The following is a 22,724-nucleotide window of genomic DNA, read 5'->3' on the forward strand; positions in this document are numbered from 1 at the left end:
TGAAACATGCAGTACATCCCATATCCTTGCCAGTGATTTAAAACTGGAGGGACTTTCCCCTGTACCTGATCTATGCCTGTGGTTTAAACAATTACTTTATAAAGAACAAAGAGGATTAAGTAATGGTTACATTCTACTATGAAAAAGGAGAAATGCTTGACACAATCTGCTGTTATTAAGAATTTCTTCATAACTAACTTTTTCACAAGAAAAGCCAACATTGGGAATTCTGAGAAATGTATCATTGTGATACTTCATGAGAGTGATAATGAGTTTATCTTTGCCCCTCCATTAACAGATGACCTTGGGAGAAAATAATGTGATTTCCTGCACCTTGCTTTTGTCTTCTACAAAATGGGATACGATACAGTCCTGCTCTGCTAAAATGCTGTTGAAACCCACTGCCAGGAACACTGTGCAAGAGAGAGTATAGCCTGGTTTCTATTATGAGAGGAGAACCCGAGGTAAGCATTAAAACTGGAGAGTTTTGCCTAGTTTCTGAAACCTCATTTTAACTTTTGGATCTTACATATTATCCTAACACTTGCACAATCTCCTAACTGCAACTGTCTTTTAATACCCAACCATAACAAATGCAGATATATACTGTGCATCTGGCATTTATTATTTTAGTAAAAAGTCATGAGAACAACACAAAAGAGGCTGATTTCAACACCATTTCAAGCTCAAGAAGTATATGATCATTTCAAGTGGGAAATTATTACTGACAAATAACAAAAGTGAGCCTTTAACTTACTTCCATAGAAAGGGAAGTTCTCTTATGTTTTAAAAGATGTTCTCCATTATAAAGTACATTGATTCAGCTGGACTGACACAGGAAAAAAATTCCTTTTCTGAATATCTGATTGGGAGAAAGAGACTGGAAATATCAAAGGTGGGCTACAGCTGAGCTTATTTGAGAATTCTAACTCGGTTACCTGCTGAAATCCAAGAGTTCGGGAAGAAAGAGCAACAAAAAGCACTTCTGGAAAGTCACAGTAAGTGTTGACTTAGTGTGTGTCTCTCTTGCCTTGAGTTAACTGATCACCAATTAACTAGAATTAGTGAGCAGGTGTGTAAATGCTGGTGCTGACACTTCCTAAGTGATTCTGGTTTATCCTAGGACTACACATAGCAAAAGCCTGGAATAATAAGCTACACAAAAATCCTGACTGGACAAACAAATCTCATGGAATAATTAGTATAGGCCAAACACAGATCAAAGATTTAGCAAGACATGGGCCCTCCATTGTGAACACATGGTCACCTGTTGGGGACAAATGACACTCTGAAACTGGTAGCAATAAGACCTTATCAGGTAGCAACAGTCACAACAAAGAAAGGCTCAGGACAGCTGTTGGGAGACAGAGTCCCAAGGCTGGTTGGATTTCACAGGTGATGGCAATTGATTTTTGATTGCTAAGAGACCATTTGTGGTGTCTGAGGTAGACAGTGTTTTAAACAGCTCCAGGGATGGTGATTCAACCACTTCCCTGGGCAGCCTGTTTCAGTGCTTGACAACCCTTTCAGTGAAGAAATGTTTCCTAATATGCAGTCTAAGCTTTACACAGTTTATTGGTCACCTCCAAAGGCGAAATTGAACTTCAAGTGTTCTGAAATCTCAGATCCCCTTCTCCAGGCCCAGTGGCGAGATCAAGTAACTGTGTTCTGTGGCTGAATGTTTTCACTGCACCTAGTTTGTAATCCTAATGGTGACCATTTCATTAGAAATACAGATTCTGAGCCTTCCCATATGAAAATTCCAGGTGAGAGACATGTCAGTTTTGGCTCTGCCTGGCAAGGTGCTATAGGGACCTCTAACTGCGGGAAGGAGCTCATAGTGTTCAGCAGGGGATGCTTGCAATTTGATTAAAGAGCAGAATTACCATCATGCAGTATGTGTTCCTCCTTATTATTTTGCCCTTTTTAACAAAGCTGAGGATGACTTATCCAGTTAAGACTCTAAGAGGAGTAAATTTACAGACATTTAGTAATTTTCTTTCTGTTCTTTTAAATTAATTTTCTTAACTCTAGTACCTTTGGTTTTGTTTAATGTTAGCATTTCACTGAAAATTTCTTGCTAAGAGCCCTAAAGACACAAGAATACTGCAACCGCAAAGGAGAAGTAATAAAGGTAAAAGATATCTGCAAATTAAACCTTCTTTCTAATCTTATCCAAGGGAGCAAGACAAAACATCCTACTTTATTATAGTTATCAGGCTTTCGTGAACAGGCATAGAGAGAAAAGCTGAAGGATCTCATGGATAACAACAAACCTACTGGTGACATGAGGCAACTCTAAGAACCTGAGCTGGAATCTTGGCTGAATAGCAGATAATATCCATTCAGCTCAATGACAGCAAGCATGTACTTACTTTTTCCACAAGTCTTTGTCAGATTAAGGTTTTCTAAGACAGAGGTGGGTTTCTCAACTCCTCCTCTTCTGATTTGTGTAATTTGTACCAAAGAGATAATTCCAAATTCCACCTTTTAAAAATTATTACTTTTTTAGGTGGGAGGGGAAAGATTCCTGACTGCAAAGAAAAGCTGATCCTATTATTCACACAAGGCATCTTCATTTCACTAGTAAAATTAAATTATTTTACTGTCAAATGGTCAAATCCTCATGCCTGTATTCAAATTACATTTCCTTTCTTAAACATATTGTCTTCAAAATAAATTAAACTTGCGTTTTCCCATTTTATCATAGGATCATTTGGGTTGGAAGAGATCTTAAACCTCATCCAGTTCCAACCCCCTGCCATGGGCAGGGACACCTCCCACTAGATCAGGTTGCTCAGAGCCCCATCCAGCCTGACATACCTGTATTTGGTTAGCTTCAATATGACAGAAGAAAAAGAAAAATATAAAGGAAACACAGCTCTCTGAACAAAAAGATAATTCATAAATATATATATATGTGTCTATCTATCTATACACACACACATACGTTCACTTGTACCAATTTCATTGGGTTAGACTAAAACAGCGCAAACCATCTATGCTAGTGGTCTTTTACAGATTTTTAGTTTTGGTCACTTATTGACAACCTGGACCAAATAAGACCATGATTCAGTTAACAAAATGTTGAAATATTAATACTTCTAGTATTGTGGAGATGCTATTTCTGTTTCATGGTGATTTCCATAAATCAAAGAAGCAAAACTGATATACGCAACAGCAAGACACACACTGTTTTTAATGGCCAGTCATCTAAAATACATAGTTATATAAAACATTTGTTAAAGGGATCACTGACACACTGGAAAATCCTGGGTTTATTCTCTGAATACTGTTCTTTTCACAATGCAAACTGGTTTATAAGCCATTTTTATAAATTAATACTGTTCTGAGCTGAAAACACAGAGGGCAACTGACAGACACTCTTGGATTTGCAGTTAGGTTTGACAAAACAGTGTTGCACTAAAAATCAGTTCAGTTTAGGTCTATTCTCTAAGAACACTGATAAATCCCTATGGTTACTATAAAATAAATGTATCCCATAGCTGTGGCTAAGAAATTTCAAGTTGAATTGTTATTATGAAAGTTATCTAACTGTATCCTAAAAGCTATACTTTTAAGGACATTATTAGGAGCTATGCACAGTCATGGAGCCAATGTCTGTTTCAGGTGAAAGAAAGCATTGCATATTTATTTCCAGCAGTGCAAGTCAGTGCTACTTTTTAAAATTCATCAAAGAGCTCTTCAGAAAGACTGCTTATCTATTCAAACCACACGTTTTAAGTGAACTCTTACTAAATTCTCTATGTACAGATCAGGAATACATGTACTCTGAATAAAGAGAACTTCATCTGACAAATTAAAGAAAGAGTGAGTGAGAGGGGAAAGAAAAGGGTGTGCAGCAGAGTTCAAATGTGGAGATCTACTGCGCCTTGTAAAGCCTGACAGTGTAATATGTCAGGCAGGGAAAGCCTCAGGTACCACAGCCAAGTTTTGCTTGTTCCCATGATGTGATTTAGTGCCTCAGAACCACGCAGCTTTGCAGCGCATGGACATCTTACGGTGTCAAGTGAAGGGAACAGATTTGTCATTGCTCACTGCCAGGAGCGGTCCTGAGCAGGGACATTTTCAGTCTTCGACGATGATTGCTGTTACTAATTCTACTGTGAAACGCGCAGAGCATCTGCATGGGGACTTCAGGAAAGTGCTGCCAAAACAGCACTTGCTTTATGCTGTTGCTCCTGGTGTCTGGTTAAGGCAGCAATGAGACAGATCGTATGACTTATGCCATTGCAAGACCACATCACTTTTCATGGGAGAATGGAAAAGTGCTGATTCCAAGGCTTTTATGCTGAGGGAAAGCAGATAAAAATCTGCAGGTGTAACTTAAAAAAATTGGTACGAGAAGCATAAATTAGTGTAAATAAGGCTGATTTTTTATGGAAAACAAAGATTAAGCATATGATTGCAATTAAACGAAAATAAGAATTTAGTGATATAAGCAGTGTGCATTGTAAATGAAAGGGGATAGCATTTTGATTTCCAGGGTATCTTAGTTTTAAGCTAAACCCAATATTGACACAAACAAGCACGAAGATGTGTGGATGTAACCACTTATTTCTTTCTCTTTTTTTCCAATGAAAAGGAAATAGTGATAATTGACTGTAACTCTGCCTGGCTCCATCTCTGCAGAGACATAATCATTCTGGATATATGAAAATAGATTGCTCATTCTAATCCACTATTGTTTTATACTTTTCAGGGCTTAATTCTCAGCTGGTGATAATCAATGGTATTAGTCACTGAAATACAGGGAGCTGATTCACTCTATCAAGGGTTCTGGCCTTGAGCAATACCTGTATTACCCATTCAATTGTTTTCCTAGCAGCAGCAGACTTAATGTTTGGACAAGAAGTTGTCTTCTCTCATCAAGCATGCCAAGGAAAGCTCAGAAACACTCACCATACCAAGAGCAGCTACTAGAAGCTACGCAGTTGAGGTTATGACCCTATGTCCCCTGAACTTGCGTTTTCACTTTGTGAGCACTCTCATCAATCACTACCAAGATGCTCCTGTGCTTTTCCTGTGCTTGTATTATCTTGGCCTGAATTATCATGCCTACCATTAAGAGTGTCATAAAACTATATGAAGTTTAACTGGGCTTTTCTAGTCTGGGCAGCAAAACAACTCAAACACAGAGAGGAGTCTTTTTTTAACCCTCAGAGTCAATTGGCCCCATCTTCCTTGAATTATCTGTTTGGAAAAAACAGAACTTGGCTACATTTAAATGTTAAATAGCATTTTCAGTCCAATTCTGAGCCTTTAAAGAGAGCATGAATTGGGTATGAATTCCATTATTCAGTCACAATAGTATTAGCAGAGGAGGAGCAAAGTTTATTGCTGTTGTCAGTATGATTATACAGCTTTCTCATTTGCCTCACCTCAGAGAACACACACAGCATGGTCCTGATCAGGTTTGTCATCTTCTCAATGCCTTGGCCATGATGACAGTCAAAATGAATGAACAGATCGTCACTTTGAAGTGCTCATTGATATCTTGAGGTCAGATGTTTCTTGCATGTATCTGGACCATTTCCAGACACATGGGAAGCAGCAAGAGCAATGGTAGAACAAGTGTCTCTGCCAGTCTTCCTCAGCTCTATCCTGCTCCTTCAGTGAATGGCCTGCCTGGTTGACACGTAACAGAAGTCAATGCATAAGATTGCTAGCTTTATTTTCCAGGTAATGAAGAGCTATTACATCAAAGCAGTTTGGGGGCATTGTTTAAACTGTCTTGCTGAATCTGAGCTAACTATCAAGTTATTCCTCCCACACAGAGCAGAACAGCTTGGTCCTGCTGTTTAGGGGTCCTTGCCAGCTGCAGAGGCAGGGTGTTTTTATTAATCTCTTTAATTCTACTTATTCTATTTTTCTCCTGATGCTTAACTGTGCAAGTTTGATAATGTTGTTTGCAGCTTAGAGAAAACGCAATTCAAGAGAATAAACAACCAAAAGGAGCCAAGATTAATAAAAAATAAAGAAGAGGAAAAAAAAAAGGCTATGTATTAGCAAGGTGTGCAGATGTGCAGCATTCTTGTCAGTATGAATATTGAAAAAGAACAAATTCTGAAATCCTTAATCTGTTTCAATATTTATTTTTTCTAATTCCTATTTTCATTCAAGCAGGTGTGCCAGCAGCATGCCCAGGTGCCAAGAAGGCCAACAGCATCCTGTCCTGTATCAGAACCAGTGTGGCAGCAGGGCCAGGGCAGTGATTGTGCCCCTGTGCTGGGCACCGATGAGGATGCACCTTGAATCCTGTGTTCAGTTCTGGGCCCCTCACTACAACAGAGACATTGAGGTGCTGGAGCGAGGCCAAAGAAGGGCAATGGAGCTGGTGCAGGGCCTGGAGCACAAGTGTGATGGGGAACGGCTGAGGGACCAGGGGGGTTCAGTCTGGAGAAGAGAAGGCTCAGGGGGGACCTTATCTCTCCCTACAACTGCCTGACAGGAGGATGGAGCTAAGAGGGGCCTGGTTGCTGCTTCCAAGGCACAAGGGATGGGACAAGAGGAAACGGCCTCAAGCTGCACCAGGGGAGGTTTAAATCGGAGATTAGAACAATTTCCTCACTGAGAGGGTGCTCAGGCATTGGAACAGGCTGCTCAGGGCAGTGTGGAGTCACTGTCCCTGGAAGTGTTCACTAACCATGTAAACAAGGCTCTCAGTGACACGGGTTAATGGTGGCCTTGGCAGTACTTGGGAATGGCTGAACTTGATGGTCTTATAGGTTTTTCCAATTGAGCTGATCCACGTATATCCCAAAACTGAAGAATAACATGCAGAAGAGCTGCAAATGCAAATATGTCCCAGTTCTTGTTTGGAATAACTCACGCTGTTAAGAAGTCAATGAGAAAATGCCCAAGGAAAAACCTAGTGAATGTGCTGTGCTGAGATTAAAATAGTTATAAAATAATAACAGCTCTAGGACATATGAATTTAGCTGAAGTTTTTGGTGTTCCCCCCCTTAAAAAAAGATGACACTTGAGCAAATCCTTTTCAATGTTAGAGCTGGTAGTTAACATTTTCTGAAACGCATTAGTTTTTCTTTCCTGCCATCACAGGCTCCACAGACTAATACCTAGAACTGCCTTAAACAGCCAGTTAAAGCAATGCTGGCCCACTTTGGAACAGTCCCTGGGAACCAGTGTGGCTGCAGTAAGAAGCTGAAAGGCAATGTCAGGAAAGTGTGCCACTCTGAGTAAACACACCCAAAGAATGTTACTGATCAGCAAGAATTTTGTGCTATTTCCATAATGAAACTCCATTGCTGTGAAGATTCTTTCCTCCTCACTGCCTAGGGCTAGAATAGGTAAATTGTAAATCAACTCTTGCAGAAGCATTGCTTTATGCATACTGTGTGGGTTGTAGTTGACATTGGTTCTTTTCAGAGACCTCCAGTTCCAGGATGGAGGAGGCACCTTTTGCAGGGTGGATGAGACTTTCAGCTTTTAGCCAATGGTAAATTGGCTCCATTTAGTAACTCGGGTAACTGAAACAAATCCATGAACAACCATCACATATAATGTTGTTTGGCTTCTGCATCATCTAACACATACTGCTGTCAATATCTTATTCAGATTGTCCACAAAAAAAGGGTTATATGTAAATATCCAGTTAAAGATGCAAAGACAGATTTCAAAACTCTTACAAACACTATGAGCCAGTGTACTGCTGCCTACTACATGGCTATTCTGTTTCCTTGGTTAATCCATTTACTCCTATTTACTTAATGAGTCACATGGAATGTTTTTTGAATGTGTTTACAATAAAATGCAAAAACCTAACCAAAGCAGCTGTCTAGATTACTCTAATATGAAGGCAGGCTTCAGGTCAATCAGACTAAAAGAAAACATAGTTCTTCTGTTCTTGCTTTGTGCTTTGCAGAACCCTCCTTCCTTGTATACAGAAGGGCAACATACACCGAGGAAAAGTATTACACAGCCAGATATAACCTACCATCAAGGCCTTGTCCTATAGTGTAGGGCTTAAGGTACCTTAACTAAAAAATTTCTAGGCAATTTGAACTCTTGAAGCAAAACACAGAAGACAGGTAATTTCAGAGACATATGGGATCCAATCCAAGAAGAGTTTTGTATATCAAAACCAGCACTTTGAAATAAATCCATAAATAAAATGTAAGTCTGAAGCAGGTCAAGATACCATTAAAAAAGCAGAAAGTCACTAGCCCATTCCAGGGGGTCAGGGATACCTCCAAATGAACTGCAGTAACAGGTTCCAAATGTGGCAGGAGCAGGTTGCGTTTTCACATGCAATACTTGCATTACAAGACTGAAAGAAATTGCATCTTCTTACCCCATCCCTAGTGATGACTGACTCAGAGATACTAGGACAGAAATATTACCATAAAAATACACAGTACTCAACTAATATTTTGTACAGGCACATTGCATAGTTGAATTATCAGCAATACTCATCTTCATGCAGCCTACTTTGTGCCTGGTTCTGCCATATCCATGTTTCACCCTCTTTCTGACCTCATTTCCTGGAGCAGGACAAGTCAGGATCATCCTGAAGACCACCTCATCCATCTCTTCATTCCAAATCAGATGACATTGCTGACAGACATATGTCTAAACTATTGCTAACAGCATTCAATGATGGAGATGTCACAGCCTGTCTATGCCAGCTATCTTTGCCATTAGGCAGCTTTTCTTAAGTCTTATTGCACTTTAACCACTGTGCCTCACCTCTTGTAGACCTGAAAACCCCCAAAATAATTTATAGACTCAATCCTCTGCCACAGGATTTCAAACAGAGCAGTTCCTGGGAGATGAGAAATACTCTAACCCCAGGGTGAAGGAGAAGCAAGGGAGGAAGTAGAAGTCTGAGGTATAACTGACTTCTTGTCTGCTCACATCACAGGGACACAATTAAGAGTGGTCAGTCAGGTTGCAAATTCATTCTATGTAGTTAAAGAATAGAGAAACATCTTCAATAGCTGCCTAAAGAGGTCAAGAACCAGAGTTTAAAAGAGCCATCTAAGAACCATTAGCACTGAAATATGGCACTTTTCCTATGTGTGAGGAGTAGGGGAAAATTGCAAGATGGGTTTTGCTTTGTTTGCATGCCTGTGGTTTAGAAGATACATGAATTCCAGGCAGCTGGCAATGTGGGGTGTTTTTATGGAGGAATAACAAATCAAATAAACTCCCCTTTGAAGCCCCAGTTCAGACTAGAAAATGTTCACAAGCTTTGCACAAAATGTAAGGGTCCATAGTCTATCTAATCTGCAGATGAATCAGAGGCTTGGCAAGCTGCTGCCATTTAGTTATTTCACCTGTGTATGCGTTTATAGACAGATTAGATCATCACAGCTGACAGTTTGGTGGACCCTTGACTAACTCATCTCAATAGGAGACTTCTTTGCACATACAATCCCCCCCAACACACACACACACACACACACACTTTCTTTAAATAATATTCCTGACATTTGAACATCTACATTTTCAGATTGTTTGTATCTTTTTCCACTGACAGAGACTGATAGATCATAAGAACTTGTACCAGAGGAAAGTTTCTGATTTTCCTTAAAAATACATTTTCTCCTGTAAATTTCTCCCATTACAACCATTTCTAACACTTACATAAATTTTAAAATACATGATTGCCATTTCTTGATATGGTCACCCCTTTGAATGTTTTTTTTCCTCCCTTTTCCCCATAAGATAAAGATTTTCTGCACTCCCAGAATCTTTGAGTGCTTTTTCAACTTGTATTATTTCTGTTTTATGCTGTTCCCACTCAAGCATACAAATACCCATCAGAACAAAACAGAATAATTATTCACAAATCGGTATCAAAGTATTCCAGGATCTGATTCTCAATTTGCATGGAGTTAGATGCAGTTGCTGAAAAGGCTGTTGTACTCAGAAATCTCTTTAGACACCACTTTCAAGTCTGACAGAGATTGTGGATCAGAGCCCTCAGCCGCAGCAGTTCACAGGCAGGGATACTTGTGTAAACTGAAATCAATAATGATTTAAACTGAGGTACCAGGCCCTCAACTCTGGGCATGCCACCCAGTCAGTTGCCACGACAGAGGAGGTATGAATCAGTGGGAGAGGAACATTTGACCCCATCTCTCTATGAATCATCAGACCTCTTGTGCCTGCACCCTTGGACATGTGTCTCTTCCTGAGCTGCTCCAGTGTAAACATTGTAAAATTAAACCTGAAAGGACCTGCAGCATACTTAAATCAGTTCTACATCTTGAAAATAACCCCAAACAACAAACAAGGCCCTCAAAGCCCCAAACACCAACAAACCACCTACCCAGCAAATTTCGACCTATGAAATTGTACTTCTGTTCTAAGGAGACTGCTTCTTGTGCACATGACATCTCCAATAGTTTGTGACCATACATAGAAAATTAGTATCAGGAAGTGTGACTCAAAGTTCTGAAAACATTATCCTGGAAGTACATTATATTAAAAATTTATGTGTTCAACCAATTTTGATGTCTGAGAGGCTGCTTTAAACAGCTTTAAATAGGCTAACTTGAAATAAAATGCCTTTTAATACTTTAATTGCTACGAAGTTTAATAATAATACAAGGATTGTTAGTAGGGTGGAAAACTAGTGAATTTATACTTGAGATGTGTTACCACTCTTTTCCATGCTGGAAGTGTACTTTACACACAAATATGCTTAAAGCCGACTGTAATCTGCTGTATTTGTCACTTCAGCAATTGCCTTTCTCATCTTGTAGTTGTGGAAACAGATGAAAGAGAATGCAATTGTTTTAGGAACTTTTTCCCTCACAGTTGTAGACCCTCTCCCCAACACAAATATCCAAAACCATAGGATTTGGTGAAAGCAACCATCAGAAACAGCCCCTGGCCTAAAGGAAACCTGGAGTTTTGAGATAAGGGTGAAGGAGTTACTTCTTTCTACAGCTTTGGAAGATAAAATTCAGAATCTTAAGCAAAAGGTCAAATTAATCCTTTTTTTCATGTGCCTGTTAAAAACATAATTATCAACAAAGTCAGATTCAACTTTTCCATGAAGTCTTATTACACATCTGTGGGTGTGCCTTTCAACCCAAACAATTCTGCACAGTGCAAAGCACACTGTAACTATTGCAGACCTGATTCTGAGGTCACACGGAGGCAATCCATCATTTATTCCACTGGACTTGTTAGAATTACAGCGAGACGAATGGGCTCATCGGAATTACAGCCCTTTAGCTGCAATAAATAAAAGATATCTTCAAATCGGTGAGCACTTCCCTATTACTTAATCTTTCATTTTCATTTCCCCCAAAATTTTACCCATACTGAAATTAAAGCACTGTGGCTGAAACAGAGAGGTTCATGAGTCCATAAAAGGCACAAGACTAATGCTCTGTACGTGATGGCAAATTACACTTCTTTGTGTGCATTACAATACTTTTACAAGAGTTGCTATGTAGAAAGAAAATACTGATGATCATTTAACACAGTAAGAATTCACTTAAATGAACTGCCAGAACAGAACTCTTAAAATAATTGATTTTTTCCCCCACATCAGATGAAAAATGCATAACACTGTACAATGAAAGTCAGCTTGAGCAAAAGTCATTTTCTGTCCATTAAAAGAAACATAAAAGACATTGGGGTACTTAATTAAAAGTCTTAGGACTGATTTTCACACCATAAATTCAGAAAACACACACAAATTTCAGTAAAATACCTAAATTAATGCTTTGCCAAATATATTGGGCCTCCCAAATATTTTATAAGTGTAGAAAATTTACACCCCCTATGCTTAGAATACCACCATCTCTTAAACTTCAATTCATAACAGTTGCTGCCTCAGTGTTTCTGCCAGCATGCTGATGCCTTACGTTTGCTGAATGCACAGAGTGATTTGGAAATGACAGATATCTCATGACAGGCAATACCAGCAGACAGCCTTTCAAAAAAATCTATAGTGACCTCACCTCCATCCAACACCTATTGACAGTTGTCACTCAAACTGTGATATCACATAAACACTTTCCGATCTGCAGCTTAAGTTTCCATAGTAGGGCAAAATCCTGTTAACTTCTGACCCACCTCTCAGACATCCTTTCTGTTGTGTTTGTGTTCACAAACTGCTGACAGGTTTTTCGAGGCAGACCATGTACGGCTTGTGCAACACCCACACTACCTGCCCTCCGAGTTTCTCTTCTGAAAAACTTGTTGCTAATTAAAGGTAAAGAAATTTGCGTCTCAAAAAGGTGCAGAGTAATCTAGAGAGAAAAGAAAAAACAACCCACCAAACTAGAATATGATTTGAATGTGTTCTATGCAAGACCCAGGACATTTTTCCCTGTCACCTATGTCATTTCATTTCAATACCATGGGTTGCTCCAAAGCGCTCTGATGAAATAATGATGAACCACTAAGCCACACTGTAGATATCACCCAGATAAGAGAGATGAGGAAGCATAAACTCATCTATGATTAGGAAACTTAGGACCTTCTTAGGCAGCTGGGAATGAAGCATTTTCAGCGTTATGAAAAGAATGATTTATAGCTGCAGCAAAGAAAAAATGTCCAGATATCATAGCTGTTGATATAAATGTGTAATGAGAGCTTTTAGAAACATGGAGTGTAGATGCATGTTTATAACCACATCTATCTGCTTCTATGCAAAACTTGTGGCCATTTATAACAAATCAAGGAAAAATGTACTTCAATCTCTGTCAACCATTTAAAGTATTTAAAGAAATAGTATCAGTTTCTCTCTCCAACACTTCAATAGCAACTGCTTAAGGCTCAATATTTCATAAAATCTACTGATAACACAGACAGGGTTATACTCTAAGACTATAAATGCGTTAATCTAGCCTTCCTTATATATCTTCTCCACCCTAAAAGAGCACATCTTACTTCACTGAGATGGGTCTCTTGGACTGCATACAAAGTATACGTCTGAGTGAGTTATTTCTTTGCCTTTTGCTATCCAACCTAAATTGTGATTGTATTTTCTAGCTACATTTTGCATTCTGAGACTAAACACCAGTACAGAGGCACAACAAGGAACTTCAGCCAGGTCTCTCAAGTAAACAGAAACTTAGTTTTGTAACAGAACTTTTGTAATGCTTCTAATTCACAAGCACTGATCTGGTCTTTATGAAACTACGGTAGATATGGATCTAGAATGAAAGGCTGTCCTGTAAAATTAGACAGAGTTTGGGGATATGGATTTATTCTTAAGGATATATTCCTTCCTGGAAGGTACCATTTGTCACACCGTGGATTTTGCTGTCCATCAGGATATAGGTGAAAAAAATAAAAGCCAAACAAAACCAACTGCTTCATAGCTCAAGGAATTTAGTTTTAGAGACATTTTTATACAATACAGAAAGAAGTCACTATCCATTAACAGAGAATAAAAGAGCCAGCAAAATCTATATTAGTGTGCATATATACAGTGGCAGGCTGCACAACACCACATTTCTTGAAGAAGCACCGTTGCAGGGTGTGCTGTGTCACCACTAAAAATAACACACTCTTTTGGCCTGCCTATTTTGATGCAAGGATGCAGAAATGCTTTTTTATGGTTGCAGGGCTAGAGAAAGACATAATAGCAACTTCTGAACATTTATGTGTGTTTAGTTCATGGATTCATTTACTTTGCTTTACTGTCAGGTTTGAAATTGCATTATAAAGATGTCAAACAATTTCTTTCAAGGCTCTGGCCCTGAAATTGATACCACATGGCCAGAAGGCTGTGCTCACACTGAGACTTGTTGACTTCATCATGGCTCCAGGCAGAGCATTATCCGTTTGCTGATACACTGCAAGACCTGAGCTCAAGTTCACCGACATCATGAAGAGGTTATGCTAAATAAAATGCATGCAAGATTAAGAATACCTTAGAAATAGAGAGAACAGCTGCACAATGAGATTGTCACAACATCCACTGACCCATTACTGAGGATCACACCTGACGTTGGGCCACCACCTGCTGCTGTCCCCAGACCTACACAGTTCTTTCTTTTCCTTCCACCCACTGGGCCTCCTGCAGCTAGGAGTGAGAAACTGGTGCCAGTGCACTGCTGTTTTATTGCATGTGTTCATGTGTGGTGGGGGACCAAGATCATCTGAACTCATTTCACCTGTGAACTTTTACATCCATTGTGTCAGGCTGGTTTGCACTCCCCTAAATTCAGCTGGTCTGAGGGGCAAGTACTTATGTGACTGGAAACACCAACCCATGGAATTGCAATGGTCCTTAAAGGTTTAAGAAGAAAAATAAGCTTGGCATTTATCTGTTTTAAGGATACTCTGGAGATCAGTTCTGGTTGATCCTGAAATGTTGATGCTGAGCCATTAAAGAAATAAAATGTATGACTGTAATGACAAACCTGCTTCATACACTAGCTGTTGGCACAACAGTAGCATCTCTGGATTCTCTGGGGCATCTTCCCAAAATATGCAGAGAAAGCAAGGATAGAACCAACATTGTCTAGCGCTGTTTGATGTAAAGGAGGGTCACTCTTACCAGTGTGTGCATAGTGTCTTTCTGGCACAAAATTATATTTGTTTCATTATTTATTAAGAGAACTACAGGCAGTAATGGACTGATGCAGAAAAGATAATTTCTGATTTCCCTTATACATACACAACCTTATATATATATATATAAAGGAAAACACAGACATCTCTAAATATATATAAAACCAATATAAAATATGGGACATTTTCCAGGAGAATCACCACATCCTGAGCTATTAATCGCAAGAAAGTAGAAGCCAAATGAAGAGAGACATGAAACATATCCTATTCCTATTTTCCCTTCCCACACAGTCTGGTGCTGTGAACTTTCTTAATTTAGTGATGATTACAGATGCAAAGCTGACAGTGTATAAAAATAAAAATTAGGGAGCAAACAGTAATGGTTCGGTTGGTACCAACATCAAATGGTGCCTTTAGCATCTGATTTGCGATCTGAGAGGACTACCTCTGCTGGGAGAGGCATTCACAGTTGTCTTTGAAAGTGGGATTAAGATTCCCAGTATCATGGAATTTATCTGCTAAAAGCAAATTAAGAACTGATGTAGCTCCTTCCTCAGTATTGCAGGGAGCCAGACAGGAAATTAGGAGGATATGGTGACGTTAAGCCAGATGCTGCATGACTTCACAATCCTCTTACTCAGTTTTATACAGCAGGGACACGTTTGTGGGAATTAAAGGTCTTGGTATGTCTAGTAGAAAGAGAGTGAGGGTGTAAATGACTGATGATTTCTAACGTATCATTGTTAGTATACACCAGGGAGACAAAAGAGTTACTTATGGTGGAGGACTGTGTTTGTGCATTAAGAAATGAGTGTCGGGCCAAAAATAAATTCAGTCTGGAAACTGCAACTAAGTTTCCGAGATTCAGAGATCCAGGAGTTCTAAACCATCTTCCAGTAACAGGGCAAGTGTCCCAGTTTTTTTTCACCTCAGATTGGGGGTTTATTATATTTTTAAACAGAACAATACAAAATAAGTGCCTGCAACAGTACAAGCACTGCTTCAGAAGCCAAGAGCTTTCTTCTAGCTCTATATCCCTATAAAGGGAGAAGAAGGAAGAGTGTAAAATAGTGCACAGGTATGACTTGCCACAAGGAAACATGATTCTTGTTAAATGGCTTGACAAGAATATTGTGGTTTGGGAGACAGAAGGGCAGCAAAGGGAAGGGCTGTCGAGGGTCAGATCGCTTTGCAGTCCAGGGCATGTGGTGGCCTCAAGCTTTATGAACACTTACTACCATGGGGTCTATTATCTGCCAGGCACCACTGAAGCCTGAATTATTGTATTTCAATAAAACCTGCAGCTTTGGTACTTAACCCAATAACTAGATTGTTGTGTTCCCTTCCCACATTGAATTGGCATCAGCAAAGAAATGGAAAGCAAGACAGCTACCCCTATCCTCCCCCCTCATTAGAAACACACGTATATAGCAGCAGTATGCTCAGACAGGCCAGGGACAGACTAAGTTCAACTGGTGATGAATGCTGCCTAAAAATGCATGGCCACAAACCACAGCAATCCCTAGGCTAGATGCAAGCATAAAATACAGCCTGAGTGTAGTTACAGTGGAAATGTAATATTAAGAGGAAGGGAGAGGTGAATTAATGGACCACCAAGAAATTAAAAAAAAAACCAAACAAACTAAAAAATAATTCCCCCCCCAACATTTCTCTACAAACTAACAATGTGTTGTAAAAACCTAGAGAAAAAGGAGAAAAAACCCACCCCAAACCATGCTACTTACAAATGCCTCTGTGGCTGTAAACTCATTACTCATTTATATACAGAGTGAAAAATATTAAGATAAATGATGCTATTTACTGGCATGATGCACCTAACATCAAAACAGATGTGTATTTTTAATGTTGGCTGCATTAAACGCATTATCCAACTTTCAAAATGCAGTAAGTGATTTATGTTAGAGGTTGAATATGCCCAAGCAGAAACTAGAAACATAATAGGAAAAAAAACCTCAACAAAACCAACAACAGAGCAGATCAGTGCAGCTAAGAGACAAAGTCAGTAATAAAGCTCAGATTTAAGCAGAAAATGAAGCCAAAGAGTAAATAAATCCTTGGTTTTGGGTATCTTATGCAAAATAAGTTTCTGTTTATAACTGTTAGCAATGTTTTCCAGGATTTAATCTGTAGTCCTGCTACTCAGAGATACAAACATCTTTGTCATCCAAGTAAGAGAACATGTTTACAGTGTTTGTCAGAGGATCCAACACAAGAGCCTATTTTCTGAACTATGCATCAGCCAAGATTTCTGGAACTGAGCAGAGGGTTTTCCAACCTTATATTTTTCCATATTAAAACCAAAGCAAAATAACCATTCCCTCACAACATGTCCCGAAGGAGACACACGTTTCTCCCAGGACCAGGGCAAGCAAAGAAGACAGTGAAGCTTTTTAACAAGGCTTCCTCAAATCTGACTACAAGATAGAGAGAAAAAAAATCTCCATTCTGCTTACCTTAATAACCTTGTCAAAATAAAGGCTTGTCACAGCTCAATTAAGATGTTCTAGTCATAAGGGGTTATCTGTGGTGTGATGGCTCACTCTGAAGAGACTACAGGACTGCTTTGATTAGAAAACTTACCTGCTTGCAGCAGGGCAGCTCCACCCTGGATGTCTCAATTTGATCAGAAGGGCTTTTCCTTCTTGGAACTCGAGTTGGACTGGTGAAAGACAGCTCAATAAGGCTGAGTACTACTTTTGTACAACTCAGAAGCAGAGTCCTGATTGCTTCCTCATGAGCGTGTTTATGCAGGCTCCCACTGTCCCTTTCAACCCATTTCTCACACTAAAGCATGAGGGGAAAAGCAAACAAACAAAATTATTCTAGCTACCCTCCCTTCAGATTTTGAAAGGTGATTTTATGACTGTCCCTTCGAACTGTAAACAGCTGGAGGGCAATCAGATGTGAGACTCTTGGAGATCACATGAAACCTTTTGTGGTTATACAGGATCAAAGAAGTCTGAGATAAACTTACATGGGACAAGGCTGGCTAAAGACAAAACTAGCTCATGTTATTTGTGGATGCTACTGCTCAGTGTCTGTTGAACAGAATCATTTAGGTTGGAAAAGAGCTTTCACAGAGCATTGTGTCCAACTGTAAATCTAGCATTGCCAGGTCCATATTCCTAAGTGCCTACTTAGCTTCTAAATACTTCAAGGTATGGTGACTCAACCACTTCCCTGGGCAGCCTGTTCCAAAGCTTGACAATCCTTTCAGTAAAGAAAATTTTCCTATAGGTGTAGAAGAACATATTCCATCTCTATAGCCAGATTAAATAGCTGCCATTCACTCTGCTGGGGTCAGCAGAGACAGTGTGCTGTTAAAATGTATTAACATCCAGCTTAATCTTTAAAATCCAAACACATATAAAACCCCTTTTTCTTGTAACATTTAAAACTCATTCTTTTGTCTTAAACATCAGGCTGGGAGTTACATTGCTACAGACAGACCTTGAGGGCACCAGAGGCATTCTTTGCAAAGTATTCTGAGATTTTGTTGATGAAGGGGAGAAAATCCTAGCAAGACCCTCAAATTAGCTGACAGCAATAAAAAAACACTGTAAGAAGCACCCCTTAAGAAGGGCTTCAAAAACCTGTCTATTATTCCTTAATATTTGGGCCAGGTCTTGTAGAGCAGGTGAAGCCCTGAAGAATTTACTTTCCATGCAGAAAGATTTGTCAGACTTCTAAGTCAAATCCTTTACATTGCCAAGCAGAGTGAGCCAGGTCATGCAGAAATCTGTAACGGATTATCTAGATGCAACATGCTGCTTAGAGAATTTTGTGTACAACTGTTCTTGTTCTGTGTTAAGAAGTTTCATTCTCCTGCAATTTAGCAACTGACAATAAGCTTTTAAAACTGATTCATTCTTCCATCCTTCCCCATAATATTAATGAACAAGTTTTCCTCATTTCAGATTTCACCTCCTATATGTCAGTGAAGAGAATGAGACTACATATGTCACTGCATAAATCTGTATAAGTTCACAAAATATTCACTAGAAACATAAAATGTGAAGGACAAATCAGCGCTAACACTGAATGAATGTCTTACTACATTTGAAATGTTAACTATTGTAAACTTTTGATGGTCTTATCCAGAATATTTACTTCTACTAAAATATTTCTGTGTGTATTATGGAAAAAACCCCAATATTTAAGCAGTCACACCTCAGAGAGGAACACGGTGAAGCATGGAAAACTTCCATCTTTGCAGCTGCTACTAGCTGACATGGCAGTAAGGCAGATTGCTGTGAGGACAGTGGTACATCTGCTTCCCTGATTATGGCAATGAACCAGAGTTTGTCTATAGTTCCAATTCCTTGTGCTGCTCACGTAGTGCAAAGGGATGCCAATATGGCCACAAATACCTCATAAGGAATTAATACTTTAGAGGGGGAAAGAAAAATCAGCACTCACCTAAGCACACCAGACTTGAATTCCCTTCAAGTGGCTCCTTCTCCTGTTCCTATTATGTGACAAAGGGTGAATTTTGAAAATAGTGGTGCACTACTAAAACCATCCACAAATGGTCTATTCCAAAATTACAGTTTAACACATCTTTGTAATTGCTGCTATCCACAGAAGGGAGTGAAATACCTTTAAAATGGCTCTCAAGGATGTTTCGAAGGGAGCCCTTGCATGGGGAAACAATTTAACCCCAAAGCTTTGAAAAGGAAAAAGACAAAAACTTTGATCTAGATAATTTGCTGTGCCCTGAGCTTACAGCTCAGGGCAAAAACATTCGCCTTTGATATCTTCAGAGCCTGAGATGGCTGCATGCCAAGCAAGGCCTCTACAGTCCAAGCATAAGGACAGCTCTAAATAACACTGGCTACCAACAGCCCAAAGGGCAGCAGTGCAAGAACTAAGAAAGAAGTCGGGCAAGAGGTAACATTGCCACACATCCTATTTTGGCAGCAAAGAGAGGTGTTGATTTTGAGAGTGCCATCTCCAAGTTGTCTCTTGAAATAATATAATCCTCTTGTTTCCTGCTGCACCAGTTTTAAGGTCACTTCGGTCTTCTGAGGCAGCATAAAGCTTCTGTAGCTCCATAGGGAGCTCCTCTTAGAGCAAAGCCTGACTGGGATGTTGTCGAAAGGAACATGCATCTCAGTAACCCTCTGAAAGTGCAGTATACACAAATAATCTTTGTGCCTGCAATTCTCTTCTGACCTGGACGCTAAGGCAATTTTTAATGAGGATTTGGCTCCGAGGGCATGTTTCCATGAAACGCTTACAATCTTCCTTTCCAATGCCCACAATAATACCTACATGCACACAAATAATAAAGTCCCATGTACAAATATGCAGAGCCACATGCCAGTTCTTCAGCTTTTGAGTCCTTCATAGGGCTCCAGCAGAGAAGCATTAAAGAGGGGCAGGAGGGGAGCTAAGATGCTTTCATCCAGTGCAAGGAGCACAGAAGAGCATATTGCAACACTTTGTCAGGCTGGATCTCTACTCTGGCACTGAAGAGAGAGCTATAGACTGACAGAAAGTGTTTATTACCCAGACAGCAAGAAGGCAACAGTGAAAGGATAAAGGCCTGTTAAAGCAGGATACAGCTGTCCCCAGAGAACTTGATCCTGGCCAACAGGCTTTGGCAAAGAACAGTTCACATGCTATAGCTGTGCTTTTCTGTGGATGATTGCCTAAATCCCAGCTTAAAGTGGTTAATTGCTCTGTTCCCCCTCACATGATATCTCAGGCTGACAAGTGTAGGAGAGAGCTATGGAACAGTAACTAGAAATTATGTTTTATCTATGTTTTGAAACTCCTATTCTGTTTTCACTATGAAAAGATATACATAGGGGAATGGATGGACGTCATCTCTTTGTTTCCTTAAGGTTCAAATAAGATTTTAGGAGATGGGAGGAGAAAAGAGCATGCTGGCATGGGGAAGAGAGAACTGCAAAGCATAGATCTTTCATCTAAAATTAAGGCATCTAATGAGAATAAGAAGAATACCAAGAGATCATGCAACATTCGAATAAATGCCATTCACTACCTTCTCAAAAACTGTCATTATTCTTGAGAAGAAATGAGTAATAACAAATAATTAAGGTAGTGCTACAAGGTTTTTATTACAAGAAAACCAGAAAGAATGTTTCTATGCAGGAAAATATCACATTGAGAAAAATGAATGTTTGTCTCTTGGGGGAATGCAAAACATGAATAAAGAGAATCAAGAAATGGAAGTGTCCATGTCCACAAAATGGACCATTATAGGGATAAAGCTAACTGGAAGTGCCCAAAAGGCAACTGACTCTGTGTAGCTCAGTCACTTATTGGTGCAAAGTCTTTGTGACCAGAAAGACCTTTGACATTGATGATTCTATTGGGCAGTGACAGTGACATCAAGTGGATACATTAGTGAATTAAACAACTGGGTTCCTCTGATAAAGGAGGTACTGTATTTTAGTATGATTTATCAGGAAAGTGCTTTATACCATAAGACAGATTGAAAAGTTACCTGCCCTTTAAGGGACTTTTTGTGTTCATGTGTACTGCATCCATTTCCTGCCTCTTCATATGGAGAGGAGCTCCCTCTATTCATTTGAACAGGGGAATGAAGGAATTTTCCAAAGAGACTGAGAGTGAAAAAATTAGGAGCTTCATCCTTCCTGATACAAATAGCAACAGTTCATGAATGCAGAATTAGTTCAGGAAAACTCAGATGCATAAAGTATGGCTGCCCCAGGCTGTTTTAACTTCTTCACAACAATGCTGTAGTAGCTATTTATTTACCCAGTAATACCAAGCAACTGCTGATGACTTCATTATCCACAAAGTATGCATGCATGCACCTCAAACAAGTCCACTGCAAATGTACTCACATCATTAAATTTAGAGTAAGGGTCCCAAGCATTTTTAAACCACACTGGAACCCTTTAGTAACAAGACTTTTTCTTCCCTATGTGGGTAAAAATATTCAAATGCAAAACATTTGGCATAGCTTTATTCTAAGAAAAAAACCCACATCATTTCACTCCCAAAGTGATGGCAGGGGCTTTTTTATCTTCATCTGCCAACACCCCTCTTTCAACTATGTACTCACATGTGACCAATACTCCTGCTTCAGCCTAAGTGCCTGCCACTCACTGGGAATTTTCTTTATTAGGATATTTTATTAGAGGGTTTGTACTGCTTACTCAGCACTGCTGGAGTAATGCTTTGTAAGTGAAATCAACAATGGTCAAGGGTGTAGTGGACTTTGTGGAATACTTGCACTCTCTTTTAGGAGTTAAAACCAGGCATGTATTTTGTCTTCACTTTTCATCACTGCAAGGAAGAACTAGGTGTTTTAAACTGAGATTAGTTGGTGACACAACCTTTGATGATATGGCCAAATAAAAGGTAGCCCAGATGTCAGTAAAACTTCCCTTTGGACAGTCTCCATCACCTACAGCTTGCCACCACATAGACCGTGTGTGAGGGTCACTTTGAGCTAAATGGATGTAAGTCTTGCATTAGAGGAAGGTTTCCTTATGTTGCCCCCATGGGAGGTGTGGCAGCGTGGAGCAGCACTGCTGAGCATCAGCATCCTCCAGGTATTAAGCAAACCTCTCTAGGGATTCTTGCCATGCTCAGGTTTTACAGCGGAGTGAGGGTGATGTCCACTATCTCCATTTAATACCTACTAGAGTGATCATTAGGACAAGTTTAATTCTTTTGCACATGCTAAGGGGGTTTAGGACTTTATTCTTATGCTGAATCTTTTCTCCCCAGTGTCTCCAAGGTACAAAGCAAGCTCCCCTTGGAAACTCACTGGAGAAGAGGTTTTCCCCACTTGTCCCATGCAATGAGGGTGGTTCCCAGCTTTGCTGCACATAAAAAAGGAGATGAAAGCATCAAAGAAGGTAGGCTCTTCCCTCTTGTTTTGTTCAGGGCCATGACAACTCTTTCCCTCAGCTTTCATCATCAGAAACAGCATTCCCTTAGACTATGTCTGCTGTAAAAGAAAAAATGGCTTTGCCCATCTTTATTGAGCACCTCACTGTACATCCTGTCTCCTCAGATGCCTAGGTTGCTCATCACAGAGGTGCCCAGCCTTTGCTGAAGCAAAGTGACTATGCTGAAAATCAATAGTAGAGCTAAGCATAGTAATACCCTCTCTGTGCTTCAGCTTCCAAGAGCAATCATCTTTCATTCTTCAATAAATGCCAGGA

At 39.7% G+C, this 22,724-nt stretch overlaps 1 protein-coding gene across 1 annotated transcript in view; it reads right to left on the reverse strand.

Moving 5' to 3' along the window:
• The window catches only part of ESRRG (estrogen related receptor gamma), a 456,497-nt gene extending 439,256 nt beyond the window's left edge, over nt 1-17,241 (reverse strand). Inside the window, exon 1 of the mRNA XM_034060952.1 lies at nt 17,134-17,241. The gene's annotated coding sequence lies outside the window, so the exon portion shown is untranslated. The remainder of the gene's footprint in view (nt 1-17,133) is intronic.
• Nucleotides 17,242-22,724: the final 5,483 nt, after the last annotated feature.

Source organism: Melopsittacus undulatus, chromosome 3, assembly GCF_012275295.1.
Source record: "Melopsittacus undulatus isolate bMelUnd1 chromosome 3, bMelUnd1.mat.Z, whole genome shotgun sequence".
NCBI classification, from domain to species: Eukaryota; Metazoa; Chordata; class Aves; order Psittaciformes; family Psittaculidae; genus Melopsittacus; species Melopsittacus undulatus.